At 44.0% G+C, this 17024-nt stretch overlaps 1 pseudogene; it reads left to right on the forward strand.

Annotated features, from left to right (window-relative positions):
- The first annotated feature begins 15170 nt into the window (after window positions 1-15170).
- On the forward strand, window positions 15171-16663 carry LOC136120111 (cell division cycle protein 20 homolog pseudogene; annotated as a pseudogene).
- Window positions 16664-17024: the final 361 nt, after the last annotated feature.

Here is a 17024-nt window from a genome sequence, read left to right on the forward strand (position 1 = left end):
GGTCAAGGTGAAACCAAGGTTCTAGAGCCAATCCCAAATTTAGTTTTATTTCAAGGGTTGAAAAGCTTTTATTGTGAAGAATCAGATAATATTTTAGGCTTTGAGGGCCACACTAGTTCTTTGTTGTATATTCTTCTTTTTCCTTTTTTTTAAGACAACCCTTTAAAAACCATTCAGAACTCTTGGGCCATGCAAAAATGGGAGTGGACTAGAGTTGGCCAACCCTTATTCTATTCTAGAGTGTATCTTAAATCCACTCCACACTGCTCTCTAAATCTTGGGAATGGCCCTAAAACCATCAGAAGAGATTGCAGATAGGAATATCATTCAAAGTAATCAAAACTCAAGGTATAGCAGGTTGTGTTCTCATTGGTTGCCTTCTGTGGGAGGAATGTGTGCACCTACTCCTGCCATGTGGCTTGCAGTGTTCCACCCAATGGGTGAATTCACTTCAGCCACACTTGATGGCAGGCTCGGCCACATGGTCTGCTTCTGTAGTATGCCAGTGGGCGTGTACTCTGCCTCTTCCCAGTAGAGACTTCAGTGATGTCTATGTGATTGCACCATTATGTGGTTCTGCCATTGCATGGATCTGCCATTGCATGGATCTGCCATTGCATGGATCTGCCATTGCATGGATCTGCCATTGCATGGATCTGCCATTGCTTTCTCCTTCTTCCTTTAGATTGACATGATTCAGGTGGGCTGCACCTTGGAATGAAGATGACACACAGAGCAGAATCACAACCAACTCTCAGTTGACCTGTAACATAAGTGAGAATTAAACATTTGCTCTTAGAAGCTCATGAGTTTATTTATTTATTCTTTTGCTTACAATTACTTGTCTGAGAGAGCTGTCTTGCACATACTCAAAGACACCCACGTTCCCAATGAAGCTGTTTCGGTCTAGTCTACCCTCCTGAGCTGAGCAGCCATGGATCAAAAGAATGGAGGACACTTTAACGCATGAGTAAACTTTAAAAAATGTATTCTCACACTTCACATTTTATCTATAAAGTTAGCTCATTTTAGAAAAGAGGTAAATCTTGCCATAGATTTCTCAGAGTTCTACGCAAGGAAATTTAGAAAAGTAGAATGAGCTGCCACGCAAATCAAGCTATTGTTATCAGAACAGCTAATAGTCCGGAAACCCAGAGCATAATCAACTCAGCAAAGCAATCACTGTAAACATGACTTGTACTTATGAATAATGCAGAGCTAAAAGGGAAATAGTAGCACTTCAGCCATTTCTAAATAGGGTCTATAAATAATAACTAGTTTTGATCACTAGACCAACTGAGAAAACCCATCCACAGTGCTGAGCCCTGTTGCTCACAAATTACCCTATCTTCACATGCTGAGATCTGCATCCTTGAATTCCACTGTCAGCTCAGGATTTTGTCCCTGCTAGTTAATAAATAGACAAGATTAGCGTCTAATGTTGGATACTCTTTTGCAGACGGCTCTTATGTGGGCTCAATATATTTATTAATAATACAATTTACCCTTGAACAACTGTGGGTTTGAGCTGCCCAGGTCCAGTGAAGCAGATATTTTTCTGTAGTAAATATTACAGTATAACACGGTCCCAGTTGGTTGAATCCACAGACGTGGAAGAAGTGGAAATACAGAGCCACACTCTAAGTTATATGTAGACTAACTCTTTCTTTGTTCAGGGGTCTACTGCAACAGCTGGTATGATTAAGTGATGGGACGGCCCGCCCATCAAAAGAGATGAAGGAGCTGGTGACTAAATTCCAAATGAATTCATGAGGGAGAATTTGTCTCCTGTCCTCCCATGTCTCAGAGTGAATTTGTTAGCACAGCATCTCTTATTTTCTAGGGCAAGCATAATGTGTGGCCTGAAAACCAGCCTCTTGGGATCAGTTCCTTGGACTCCCCACACCGCGTTTATTGGATCAAATATTTAGCATTTCAGGCTGATTTTAAAAATGGAAACGAATCAGGGGACAGGGGGTGCCTCTGGGATCTGAAACTGGTTTTTGTCCTCTTTTCACAGAAGAACAAATTTAGGAGATTTGTATTTAAATCACTCTGGTGGAAACACTGAAAGGACAGAGCTAAGATTTGGGAGTAGTAGGTGGAGAGGCAAGCGTATCTTCCGGGCGACGGCAGATGGAGCGCTCCCTCTGCTTGTTCAGAAGAGCTTGCAGCGGGCCCCTCAGGGTGTGGGCTTAGGACAGCATGCTTCTTGCACTGGATGCCTTCCAAAGTGGGCCCCGAATCCTTTTATGGAATTGGGCATCTGTGACTTTTACAAGCCTTGGACTGTAACTAGGGTGCTTAATTGTGAAAGGGGAGACAGAGAGGGAGAGATGAATGAGTGAAGGAGAAAAGGAAGCAGGACACTTAGAAAGGACTTAGAAGAAGGATGAATGTGTTACCCTAACCATCAGGGAGGGAAAAAAACACCAAAACCCCAAACCAAAAAAAAACAAAAAAACAAAAAAAATCAAGAAAATCTAGTGTTGAATCTTTTACCTAAGATCCTTGGTTTTAAAATTTCTATATTCAAGGTGTGAAAACAGAATCATATAAATACAAGGCTATGAAAAAAAATCTTGAGACTTCAATCTGAAGAGTTTCTGAAATTTTTCCTTAACCATTTATCATCTGTAACCTAGAACAATCCCTGGGTGGTTCCTTACTTCTCTTAAGAGTAACTGTCACAAAATATATGATGCCTCCTTATTTTGAATGATAAAGCTTTAAAAATATTAGGTCCTAGTGTCTCCTTTAACTTTCAGGGAGTCCTTATAACAACAATTCGATTTAGAGGTTTTTAAAAGTATAGCATTCTGGAGTTAGAATGAATTCTAATTCTGATTTAACAACAGCTTCGATACATCCCCAAATCTTTAATTTTCATCATTAAAAAAAATTCCCATTGTTGAGATTCTATGTATTATGTGCTTCCTTTGAAAGCAGGGACATTCTAGTTCATTGTTTCTTCATCGTTGTTTTTCCAAGGAAAGCAGCATGCTTTCAACATTGGGATATATTTGAAATGCACGTCATCCCAGGAGTTGTAAAGAGGCTCTGAACCAGCTCGTACAGGTTTACCAGACTTGGGAGGAGACAAAAACATCCAGTTCTAGTCCATGGAAAAGGCAGAACTGGGGCCGCTGACTCGACTTCATCAGATTTCCTTCTGTCAGGGCTTGGGCCCTCGAGGCTGCATCAAATGACAAGCGTTGGCTTCTCATATAAAAAATTACAGTCATCACTGCCATAGAAATGCTGCTTGTATTTAATTTTACCACCCACACTTTTGAAATTTGGCAGCAGACAGAAATCTGAGCCATTCTCTAGAATCATGCAATAGATGAAGAGGAAGTTTATCCTATAAGAGTGGGAGGGAAAAGTTGAAAAAGTGTCAAAACTGTATACATCTAACAAAAGGAGAGTCGGCACCCGATTGTTAGGGATTAGGAGATGCCGCACATAGAAGCATGTACTTTCATATGCATACCGTGCTCGAACTTAGGGAAAGAGAGTGATGGGCAGATCTGTTCTGATCCCAGGCGGTCTGCAGTAACAAAATAAAAAGAATCTCTTACAGTGTTCAGGCAGGATCTAGAGTAGTAGGTTTGGGGAACCATGTGGGGATTTCTGTATCCAGTGAGGATTTGGACTAGTAATGCTGCTCACCTTAAGATTTTATGAATTCCAGCCAAAGCCCTTCCTCTGCACCAGGTAGGAATACACTCCTGCCATCAGTCACCCTCCACACACTTGTTTCCCCAAACCAAAATAAGTTCTACATAAATGTGGTTAATGAATCTGAGCTAATGTGAAAACCAGTGAAGTAAAATCCAGGATTTTCTTGCTTTCTCCAGTAGAATATTGTTACCCTTCTGGAAACTGTCCACCCGTCTTGGTGGTTTAAACCCAAACAAGTGAGTCTAATGAAGGGTTTCTCAAGTAAGAGAAGAGGACAGGCGAGAGAGAGAGAGAGATCACACATTTCTGTTAACCCAGCTCCCACGTGAGAAACATTTTGGATGGGATGCCTTGTGCAAGCTTCACGGCCGTGGCAGTGACGTTTGTGGAGGATCCGAGGGCTTTAAAAAGGAGTGTGTTTATAACGTGAAAAAAACTCTGTCTGTCACACATAGCAACTGTTCTCTGTCTCTCTTTTTCTGTCCGTGTGGATGGACACAGCGTTCGTGTGTCCACGTGTGGGGTGCACAGAAGTTGTGGGTTACTGCTGCTGTCTGGGCCCTCCATCCCATTGGCATTGGAGATTTTTTTTTCTTCCATTACTGAGGAGGACACTCATGTATGATCATCTGGGGGCCATAATAAAGCTCCACGAGATCTTTCCTCCTCTCTTTAGATTCCAAATCCTCCCCAACTCCCTTCCTGGGAAACTCCTTCGGTGCAGTGCTTCAAGGTGGCTAAAAGGGCAGGAACTGGGCAGGGTGGGTGGTGAGAGGGAGGTGGGAGGTGTCTGGGAGTGTCTTCTACTCCTCTGTCAGTTGGAAACTGCATCTGAAACCTGAGCCAGGAGGTGCTGGTCATACATCTGCAGCCGGGCAAGTTACTGTTATAACCTAGAGGACGAGGAAAGCAATGGAAAAAAGAAAACCTTGACGTGAACGTCACGTAAATCATGAAACAAGGGTCCTGACTACCTAGCTACATCTAACCACGTCCCTTTTCTGAGATCGTCACGGTGCTTGACTCTGAAAGTCGTTCAGATGATCCAGGAGGAGATGCAGAAAAATAGCTAAAAGGCAGCACTGTCCAGTGGAACTTTCTGTGATGATGGAAATGTTCTATATCTGTGCTGTTCACAGCCACCTGTGGCTAGCGGCTATAGTACAGGTCTAGGGCAGAATTGTGCACTAATGGAAATGCTATAACCTCCTCTGTCCCATGTGGTAGCCACTGGCCACTGACTACTGAGCACTTGAAATGTAGCTACTGTGACAACTGAATCTTTATTTTCATTTGCTTCTAATGAATTTAAATTTAAATCTGGAAAGCCCTTCATGGCTACCGGTTACCATACTGGCAATACAATTTAAAGGCGAGTTTATGATGCAACGTGCTCTGCTGCTCTCAGAACGGTTGCTTTTCTCTTCTCTGTGACGACGTGCTCCACTCTTCTCTTGGTTGAAGAAGAACTACCCTAAAAGCACTTGTGTTCCCCATCACCTTCGTCATCCTCGTCACCAACTTGTTTCCGGAGCCCATTAGAGTCTAGGGCAAAGCGGGTCACGATCTGCTTCCTACCTGTGAATGTTCTCTCTGTGGACACGTGAACCAAATCTAATCCCCTAAGCGGCTGCACACTGGGCTACCCTCCCGTCTGCCCAGGGGATTTACTTCTGAGAACACAGCTAAGTTTATTTTCTGAATTCGTAATTCTCCAGGCTCCGGCTTCCTCTCATTGTTTGTTTTAGCCAGTTGTTCTGCCTTTGAAGCTTTATTCCACTGTTCTACCCTTTCCTCCTCCCAGAGTCTATAATTTAACTGTGTTCATACAATTGGAAGGAGCTATCAGCTTCGGTTGGATTCCTTTTCTGTCCGTGACATCGATGAACATCCCCACAAATATCACCTTCGAGGAGAAACAGAATCACCGTGAAACTCTACATCACTCCTGGCTTTACCAGTCCCTGGGAGTAACACTTGCAAATCATGAGAAAAAGAAACCAGAAGGAGGCTGTATTGATTGATCACTTCCAGCTTCAGTCCTTCATTTCATAGTTGAGAAAACTGAGGCCTAAAGAGTAAAAATGCCTACCCGGGGTCACTCAGGTATTAGCAGAACCCGGCCTGGAACCAGGTCTCCTGACCCCAAGTGCTTCTTTTAAACATTTATTTATTTATTTATTTTTGGCTGTGTTGGGTCTTCGTTTCTATGCGAGGGCTTTCGCTAGTTGCAGCGAGCAGGGCCCACTCTTCATCGCGGTGCGCGGGCCTCTCACTGTCGCGGCCTCTCGTTGTGGAGCGCAGGCTCCAGACGCGCAGGCTCAGTAGTTGTGGCTCACAGGCCCAGTCGCCCCGCGGCATGTGGGATCTTCCCGGACCAGGGCTCGAACCCGTGTCCCCTGCATTGGCAGGCGGACTCCCAACCACTGCGCCACCAGGGAAGCCCCAAGTGCTTCTTTTAAATCATGTCACACTGCGTCTCCAGAGGTGCTGAACGCCAGAAGAATAAGGTTTACGTGAACATTATACAATTGCGAGACAGTGTAATAATGCCATTAAAAGGGCTATTGAATTTCAAGAGGTCAGATTTCTAAGGGCTCCCTCCCATTGTGTGCCCTCCCTCAGAGGAGCCCCTATTCAGCCTGTTTTGAAACTGCTGCTGGCAGGGCCGAGCTCAGTCATGTGTGTATCGTCTGAGGCTGCTCAGAACTGCAAGAGCAGATTATGTGGCCCCTTGGCCCCCAAACTCTAAAATATTTTCTACCTGACCCTTTATAGAAAATGTTTGCAGAACTCTGACGTAAATTAAAGTGTAGTAATAGGGTGTATTTGTTTCTTATGGGCTGTTGTTACAAATGACCACAAACTTGGTGGCTTGAAAACACCATCACTTATTATCTTACAGTTCTGGAAGACAGAAGTCTGAAAATGGGTCTTTCCTGGGCTAAAATCAAGGTGTCAGTGGGTGGTGTTACTTGTGGCAGCTCTAGGGGAGAGTCTGTTTCCTCGTCTTTAGAGTCTGTTTCCTCGTCTTTAGAGTCTGTTCCCTCGTCTTTTCCACCTTCTAGAGGCCGCCTGAATTCCTGGTTTATGGTCACTTCCTTCATCTTTGAAGACAGCGGTGCAATGTCTTCAAATCTCCCTCCCTCTCTGGTCCTCTTCTCACATCTTCTTCTCTGTTTCTGGCCCTCCTGCCTCCTTCTGTCAATTATAAAGACATTTGTTTGTGATTACATTGGGCTAATCCCGATAATCCAGGATAACCTCCTGTGGACTGAAGAAAAACACACAACCTAAAAGTTGCAAGATGCATTTTATTCGAGGACCTTACTGAGGACTCTCGCCTGGGAGACAGCCTCCCAGATTGCCCTGGGGAACAGTTCCGATGAGGTAAGGGAAGAGCCAGGGTACATAGGAGTTTTTGCTGAAAACAAAACAAAACATGTAGTCGAACATCAAAAGATTACTGCTAATCACAAAAACCAGACATCTCAAGTTAGTGATTTTAGTGCTTTTCCATGTATGGGAAGATGCAAGGGTCTGGGCTCATTGAAAGTATTCTTTAGATGTGCAGCTTGACTACCTAGGGCCAGTACTTTTTCTCCATCCTGAATCCCCCTCCGGGAGCACTGACGGGGCAGCTGCAGTGGCTGAAGTTTTGATGGCAGGCAACATTCCTTGTTTACTAGAATGGCAGGCAATGTTTCTGTCCACACTCTCATCTCAAGGTTAGTCTGTTTCCGCCTTAATTTGATCTCCCTTACTTTGATTTCCCTTTGCCATGTAATGTAACATATTCATAGGTTCTGCTGATTACGATGTGGACAACTGTAACATGGTCAAAATTCTGCTCATGACGTGAAGACCAGTGTGGCACTAAGCCTCCCAGAAGGACCTGGTGTTCACAGTGAGTGCCGCAGTGATGTGTTGTCATGCATTTACTTTACATCCTTGAACAGGTCAGTTAAGTCTCAGCTTGGATGCTTCCTTATTACGCTGGAGATAATACTAGCTAATTCATACAGTTGTTTGGTGATTGAATAACTGAAGTAACATTCCTTGGACATGCCTTGGCAGGTAATACTACTCAGTAAATGCCACTGTCCCTTCTCCTGTAGGCTGTGTGGTCGCTCCCGGGTGATGGGTCTTTTTGCAAAGACGTTGACTGCAACTACATGGCTTCCCTTTCTGGAAGAGAAGGCATTCCCTTGATTCCTTTGTACTTTCATCCCCAATAGCAGCATGTATCTAGTTGTAGAATGCTAGATTATTATTATTATTATAAAAATAATGAGTCACTCCCTGACTTTTTTTTAAAACACAATAATCCATGGAGCACTGTTTAACAAATTGTATAAACACATCGGTGGTTTGTTTGTCGAGAGCTGTGCCCCACTCATCTCATTCATTCCATTCAGGGCCATCTGGGTAGGGGAAAACGTATGGTGGAAGAACTGAGCTAAGGTCTTCCTCTGTAGTTTCTTTCTGAAGTTTTTGTATTTTCTTTATGGCTAAGGGTCCAGGTACTGAGACATACCTGTATTAAGCCTTTATGATGGACTCCTTTTTTTTTTTTTTTTTTTTTATGACGGAGTCTTAATTACACTAATCGGTGGATCGAGTAGGTGAATTCCAGAAAAATCCCCAAGTTTAACCACTTTCAACACTGTCTCATGATCAAGATTCTAAATAGCATGCCATCTTTCACATATACACCATCTGGAGTAGGACTCGCTTCCCCTGGGATTGGTTGTGCCAGAAAAGAGGTTCCATTTGAGCAGAGCCATCCCCAGTCTAGAGAGTGGTTAGGTGACTTTCCCTCTGGGTGAAGGCTACATAGTTGAAGCTAGGAGAAGAGAGTACTTTTGTTGCTTTAACATCAATACAGATACTGAATCCTTGACCTTAAATTCATGAATAAGAAGCAAAGAAATTCCTAAGCTGCTGGGAATATTAGCTACCATTTATTGGTCACTTTCAACGTACCAAGCCTTATTCTAGTGCTTTGCATTAACTCATGTAATCCTTCTCATACCCCTAAGAAGCAGATACTGCTACTATTATTCCTATCGGACACAGGAGCAGATACTACTATTATCCCCATCAGGCAGGGAGAAGTTGAGTAACTTGCCCAAGGATGCACAGCTAGTAGGAGATAGAGGTTTCTAAGCCGGGTCGGGAGTCCCTCCCTGGAGGGCCTGAGGGAATTCAGGTCTTCTCTCTTCTTTAACTTCTCCCCAGGCCGGGAAGTTCTAGAAGAGTACAGCAGTCTTGCCAATAGAAAGAACAGAAGAAACGGGATGAGGACCTAGTACAGGTTAGATCCAGAATTTTCTAGCATGTTTATGAATGAGAACCATAAAACCAATGTCAATTCTGTTATTTTCATTTCTTCCAGATTTCCCTCTTCTCTTTGTTATCGTTCTTCCCGATAAGTTTCTCTTTATTGTTATTTGAAAGTTATGGTAAGAACAAGCTTCTTTTTCTCAGAACTCTTTCCTTTAACAATGGGACCCCGTCAGGCTTTCTGTCCTGCTGCCTCCTTATCTTTCTCAGAGAAATTCAAATTCCATATTAGTCACCAAACTTATGCTTTGTCAATGCTTTTAAGAAAGAACTGGAAAGCAAGATACAACTCAATTCAAACATCCATCTTCTTGGCTTTATACCTATAGGATCTTTACACCCATAGGGTCTCGGCTTGGCTTTATACAACCATCGCTGTTTGTGTATAGATCATCCATCTTCCTAGCAGCTCATCTTACCTCAGAGCTGCAGAGCACCTACAAAACGCTGAGGCAAAACCAAAGAAGGACTGCTACCTATGTGCACCAAGGTTATACGCACTGAAAACAGTATGTTCGTTGTTATGAGTGGGGTGTTTTTAAACAATTCGTGAAACAATGTTCTGTAGATTATTACAAAAAACGAATCAGGGAGTAGAGAGTGATATAATGTGTCCCAGAATACTGGTGAAAAAGAAATGTGGGTCATGTGTGGGAAGCACAGAAGGAACTTAAAAGAATCCAAGAAGGTTGAGAACAATAACTAGACTGACAAGAAGGATACTAGCAATGCGACCGTTTGTTGGGTAAATAGGCATTAGAATGAGAGATCTGATTGCTGCTGAGTCCCCTAGGGAGTAGTTCTTTTAACATTTAATAACCATTTATTGAGCACCTACTGAACACCTTCAGGGGTCTAAGTGCTGGTGGTACAGTGGCAAACAAAGTAGACGCTTTCTTATCAACTTTGTATTTTAGTGCAGGAGCCGGCCAAAAACTCAGTGAGTATATAATATGCAAGGTGGTGATGCATGCAGAGTAAAAGGAAAGAGAGAGGGGTGAGAGGGAGAGTTCTATCTGATATAGAATAATAGAAGAAAGCCTGCCTGATAAGGTGACGTTTGAGTTGAGACCAGCAGGAAGCAAGGAATTGAGCTACACAGATATCTGGGGCAAAGAGCATTCCAGGCAGTGGGAAGGGCAGGTGCAAAGGCCCTGAGGTAGGAGTGCACTTGCGGGTATACAAAGACAAGCAAGGAAGCCAGGAAGAGAGTAGAAGAAGAGGAAGTGGGGCTAAGTGGAGATTATGTTACTGCCTGTAAGCCATCTAAGGACTCTGGTTTTTGGAACACAGGAGTGGCATGATCTGGTTTAGATTTTTAGAAGGATCACTTTCGCTCAGTGTGAAGCCAGACTCTGGGGAGGGAAAGACTGTGTAGCTATGAAAACTCTCTTCCAGATCTGCAAAGTGTCAGGAAGACTAACTGTTCTCAACTATTTTAATGGAAGACTTTATTCAGGTAAAAGAAACAAAGCCTTTGGCATGCTCTTTAAAAGACCCAAGGGGAGGGGGGAAGTGTTGGGCAAATATAAACAACATTGCATTCAGGAGGTGAAGTTGAGACATGATTTCATCCTAGCATCTGCTATAGCCAAGTCATTATAGCACAATCAGAGCCAGCTGGGACCACGGAAGATGACTCCGCATCCTGTTGATGTGGTACTTGGCACAGTGTGGATGGGAGCCAATGAGGATGGGAGGGATGGAGGCCCCGTGACTGCTGCCAACCTTTGTTCAAAACCAGTGGAAACTCTTGATTCAGCTCAACCCTTTTCTGTGGCTAGCTAGGGGGAAGAACTTAAAGGGAAGACGCTGAGGCTGCCATGATAAGTGCAGGCCTCCAACGTCCCACTGGAGCCAGTACTGAGACTTTTCCAGTTCCTTTCTGAAGTGGTAGGTCTTTTTGCCAGTGTGCCGGGTACCATGCTAACTTACCATATTCATTGTCTTATTAATTTGTTTTCACAACAGCTCAAGGTAGAAGGTAAATACTATTATTGTCATCCACATTTTATAGAACTGGGATCTGAAGTTTAGACACTTTCATGGGAACTGGGATTCAAAGCCAGATAATCAGGCTCCAGTTCGTACATTGAAACAATAACACACTGTCTCTCAGTGTTACCTGCCAATGCCTCACACGAGGAATGGCCTAACTGATGGCTAAGTTTATTCTAATTGGCTTCCCTTTAATAGATGTTGGCATGGTTTTGCATCTCATGAGGTCTGCACATTCTCAGTACGGGTAATAAATAGCAAGGTATTAGGTTGAGGTGAGCAAATGCTTATTGCCAATGTGTAAGGCCTACTTTTAGCAAACCTAGTAACGTGAAACGATAGACTTACAAAACAGGCACTAGAGGGCCATGCTTGACTGTAAATTTTTTCATTGCTTTGCCAAAGGATTTGCCGGAGGGTTCCTTTAAATAGTGGGCTCAGTAACATTTATTCAAGGGATCAGGGCTTCTGACGAACATAACTACATGGTTATCAGTGTGGAGATAGTTAATGGCTGTTGGTAAAATGGTTCATCTGGGGCAAAAAGCATCAGAAATGGTTCCTCTAGCGCTGACAATCGAGCATCACAATTTCAAAGCGAAAGTTTCCTATTGAACTGTTTTACAAGTTGGTAGCTTTTAACCAGGACTGAAAGGCACGCTTGCTACACACTAGCAGAGAAGTGCTGTGCGTTCACCATCAGGTTTTAGGTCCATATTACTTTCATAGTATGGGGGCTTTTTCTCTAGTCTTGCCATTCATAAAAATGGCTAGGTATTCTAGTGGTAAATGCTCTGTAGATGACAATTTATTAATAAACTGGCTGGAGAAAGAAAGAGATGGAAATGGAAGGTTGTTTCTTTGTTCTTTCATCCAGACTACACAGTTCAAGTCATCCATTCTTTGGGGTCTAGGAACAGATTTGTGGTGGAAACCAGAGTAGGTGAAGGCAGTGAGTTACACTGCTTCTCTCAAAAGTGGAAGAGTAGACTAAACCCCACCCGAGGCACCTGGGTTCTGTGTCAACCTGTGTGGGCTTCACGAGGTAAGAAACAATCTTTGGGGCTGTAAGAGAAAAAGGGGGAATCACCTTCAGAATTCACAGCCACAGGTCTTCATCGAGAATTGTGGGATTAGCAAACTTACCCCCCTGCGCTAAAGCTGAAAGCAGTGGATGGAGAGGCGAGCTTGGTGGAGAGTCTAGAACCTTGTTTCTGGAAGACTATCAACCATATCATTTAATTCTGAACAGAGACCAACAATCTAAGCTCAGATGAAGCAAGCACCATATACCATCTGATATGGTTTCCATTCCAGCCCCAAACAAGAATCTCCCCACCCGCGGTCCTCTTGGTTACCCAGGATCTGATATTGGCTTATCAATATTTATGATGAACTCTGTGTTCACATTTCCCCTGTCCAATCACTCGCTCAATATTTTTCCTTAATGGGAGTCGGTGTGCTGAAACTCTTTCCAGAGGGCTTTCCGCCGCTAGGTAACTGTGAATTCTTTTTCTCCCCCCCCCCTTTTTTTAATTGTTGATTTTTACTGTTTGTAAGCATTTTCACAAATATTTTGAAGGATTATTTAAAATTAAAACCAGTACTTGTTCCCACCTTGATGTTAAAAAAAAGAGAGAGAGACAGAGAGAGAGAGAGAGAGAAACAAGAAAATCACTTCTTCCCTGCACTTAGTCTATATTTTGGGCAAACCTTTCATCTTTTAGTTGAAATAGGAGCAACAACTAGATGCACGAAGGATTATAGGAGTGAGAACTATAAAGAATTTTAAACATCTTAAAAGCTTCAGCAATTCAAATTATCAATAGTTCCAGTGTATCTTATTTGGAGTCAATACGTTAATAGTACAATCTGGTAATTTTTGCTCATTAATTTTAGGAAAAAAACCCCTTCATTTTAATGACATCTCTATCAAGAAACAATAATAATCGATGCTAAATAACCATATATTCAAAGACATACTAATACTAATTTTATTGAAAAGAGCTATTTATGCTGATTGACTTACGTGTGAGAGAGTCTTTAGCCCCTCTGGGAAGTTTGTATTTTGGCTACAAAAATCTTTCCAGGGCTGTAAACTGACAGGCTGGTTGTAGATTTTTTTTTTTAATTAAAAAAGAAGAAAAATGCAAGTAAGCCAGCATTTCCCTGAAACTTAGATATGCCAGTGGAAGTGACTGTGGTCCCACTGTTCTTGTGTTTACTCTCCCTCCCTGTGGTCAAGGTACCATGCTCTTGTACGATAGTTTTTTTACTGTGCATTGTATTTCAGTTCCAGATGCCCAAGCTCCATTGAGTAAGTTGGGTGAGTTTAAGAGCAACTCTGAAGCAGAACCATCCCCACGGTTTAGTAGCTACTGTGAGTATATCATACATGAGAGTTAATATACTGTGACGACACCTCCAATCCTTTCCAGTCACTTACATATGCTTTCTCCCCGAACGGAGTCTGTATTATGATTACTCTATTCATAAATCAAACGGTCCATTTAAAAGAGATTAAATGGAGGAAAAATTATTTCAAGCTTTGTTTGCCAGTGATTTTACTTATGCTAGTTCCCAAATCCTATGAATAAACTGGGTTATTTTCAAGGAAACTGCTTCACCAATCAGTATATGCAAAGCATCTTGTGCAGAGGTGAGGTCTCTCCCGAAAGAAATTTTCGGGAATTTATTTCTATTTAGGAACAGAAGCTTAAGTTATGAGACGCTCTAACATCGTGTGTGTGTGTGTGTATGTGTGTGTGTGTGTGTGTGTGTTTTGCCATAAAAAACAGCATTGTAGTGAATGTTCAAATACACAATGGCACTGCAGGCAGACTTTCGCTAGAATTTTCTGTGACAATGGGGTAGAGTCTAAATGCAGCATGAGAGACACTGACCCAGCTCCAGGGAAACGGCTGCATATCGTTTAGGAGAAAAGTGGCCTTTGCTTTCAGAAAGTTAATCTAGCCTGGAAATCTGTACTACAAGGGTCCCAGCACTTCATGTTTTTCATTCATTGTTCCTGTGTATCTTGGTAATGATGAATTACTAACACGCTCTTTTAGTTTTATTCCTAAACTCAGTCTCCAGAGTCTAAAGGGATCTTTTATCATTTCTAATAGTAAATCCATTCAAATCTGTGTGTTAAGATGAGTAAATCACAGTTCTTGCCAAAAAGTCTAACAGTACTGATAACGACATGATGTGATGTCATTACGTGTAAAGGCCATTAGATCTGTAAACATTTTGAGGTGAGGAGGGAATTCACTTTATTCCACAACTTTCAACATTTTTATACTTCAGTGTAAGATGTTTATTTTCTTTTATGTACACGTAAGTTAAATCCCGTGTAAGGAGGCAGAGCCCAGCGGTGGGAGCGGGGAAGAGAGGGTGAAAGCACAGAGGCTGGAAGAAGGGGAGCAGTGGGCGCCTCCTCTGGGAAATTGTGCTTTACTGTCCAGGAATTCTGGGAATCTTCTCAAGCTTCTGGGCTGCCCTGAGAAAGTAGCTTGACCTTTGCGTGGCCGGTCAGTTTTGGAGATGAGATTCCAGCCTAGTGACTCCCTACTTGTAAAAGGGGCTCTGAATGTTTCCTTTCTAGTTTTTGTCTCTGTATTCCCTCTGTCATAAAAGTATCATCTGGGGCTTCCCTGGTGGCGCAGTGGTTAAGAATCCACCTGCCAATGCAGGGGACACGGGTTCGAGCCCTGGTCCGGGAAGATCCCACATGCCACGAAGCAACTAAGCCCGTGCACCACAACTACTGAAGCCCGCGTGCCTAGAGCCCGTGCTCCGCAACAAGAGAAGCCTTGACAATGAGAAGCCCGTGCACCGCAATTTAGAGTAGCCCCCGCTTGCTGCAACTAGAGAAAGCCTGCGCGCAGCAACGAAGACCCAACGCAGCCAAAAAGAAAAAAAAAAAGTATCATCTGGAAGCCTTTATAAACAAACCTTTCAGTGTTTTTTGAAGTCTGTAAAATACAAGCAAATTAGAGCCGTGTAATATCTTTAAAACTATTACAATCATTTTCTTTTCTAGATGCAAACATTTAATACTGATCCTAGGGTCTGGGATCGGAGCCTGCTTTGACCTGGCGGTGAGAGGCGGCTGGGCCGAGCGATCCGGGGACGCTCCCATGGCCCAGTTCGCGTTCGAGGGTGACCTGCACTTGCTGGGGCAGCCGGCTACACCCATGCCCAACGCAGCCCCTGCGCGCTGGCAGCGCAAAGCGAAGGAAGCCTTGGGCCGGGCCCCTCGCCTATGCGGGCAGCCAACCGATCCCAGAGCGCCGGGAGGACCCCGGGGCCGAACTCCCGGCAAATCCAGCTCCAAGATTCAGACCACTCCCAGCAAACCTGGCGCCGATCGCCCTATCCCCCGTCGCAGTGCTTCCCAGATGGAGGTCGCTAGCTTCCTCCCGAGCAAGGAGAAGCAGCCCGAAGACAGTCAGACACCCACCAAGAAGGAACATCAGAAAGCATGGGCTTTGAACCTGAACGGTTTTCATGTGGAGGAAGCCAAGATGCTTCGGCTCAGTGGATAACCACAAAATGCCCCAGAAGGTTACCAGAACAGACTGAAAGTACTCTATAGCCAGAAGGCCACGCCCAGCTCCAGCAGGAAGACCAGCAGTTACATTCCTTCCCGGCCAGACAGGATCCTGGACGCCCCTGAAATCCGGAATGACTACTACCCGAACCGTGTAGATTGGAGCTCTGGGAATATACTGGCTGTGGCTTTGGACAACAGTGTGTACTTGTGGAGTGCTAGCTCTGGTGACCTCCTGCAGCTGCTGCAAATGGAGCAGCCTGGGGACTATACATCTTCTGTGGCCTCAATCAAGAAGGGAAACTACCTGGCTGTGGGTACCAGCAGTGCTGAAGTGCAGCTATGGGATGTGCAACAGCAGAAACGGCTTCGAAACATGACCATTCTGCCCGAGTGGGCTCCCTCGGTTGGAATAGCTATATCGCGTGTAGTGGCTCACTCTCTGGCCACAGCCCACACCATGATGTTCAAGTAGCAGAACACCATGTGGCCACACTGAATGGCCACAGCCAGGAAGTGTGTGGTCTGCGCTGGGTCCCAGATGGATGACATTTAGCCAGTGGCGGCAACGCTAATTTGGTCAACGTGTGGCCTAGTGCTCCTGGAGAGGGTGGCTGGGTTCCTCTGCAGACATTCACCCAGCATCAAGAGGCTATCAAGGCTGTGGCTTGGTGTCCCTGGCAACCCAATGTCCTGGCAACTGGAAGGGGCACAAGTGATCGACACATTAGTGTCTGGAACGTCTGCTCTGGGGCCTGTCTGAGGGCTGTGGATGCCGATTCCCAGGTGTGCTCCATCCTCTGTTCTCCCCACTACAAGGAGCTCATCTCAGGCCATGGCTTTGCCCAGAAACAGCTGGTGATTTGGAACCCAACTATGGCCAAGGTGGCTGAGCTGAAAGGCCACACAGCCCAGGTCCTTAGCCTGACCATGAGCCCAGATGGGGCTACAGTGGCATCAGCAGCAACAGATGAGACCCTGCGGCTGTGGTGCTGCTTTGAGTTGGACCCTGCCCGGCGGCGGGAGCGGGAGAAGGCCAGCACAGCCCAAAGCAGCCTCATCCACCAAGGCATCTGTTAAGGACCAACTCATCTCAGTTTCTGGTACTTTTTTTTTTTTAACTTTTCTAATAAAGTCACGTCTCCCTCTTAAAAAAAAAAAAAAAAGATCCTAATATGCGACCTTGCCTTGAATGTTCAGGGTCCTAAAAATTAATTTGCCATTTGTCTTATAAATGATTTTTAAAAATTGTGTACATTATGATATGCTTGAATACATTACCAAATTTATCTGTATTTCTTTCCTGTCATTCACTGTTTAGAAGGAACAACATACTCACAAAACAGTTCATGGAATACAAAAAGCCAAAATTCTTGTGACGTTAAATACTGAAGCTTTGTATTAATTACTCCAATATATATCTTTATATGATTATGGTTTA

The sequence above is a fragment of the Phocoena phocoena genome, chromosome 3 (assembly GCF_963924675.1).
Source record: "Phocoena phocoena chromosome 3, mPhoPho1.1, whole genome shotgun sequence".
NCBI classification, from domain to species: domain Eukaryota; kingdom Metazoa; phylum Chordata; class Mammalia; order Artiodactyla; family Phocoenidae; genus Phocoena; species Phocoena phocoena.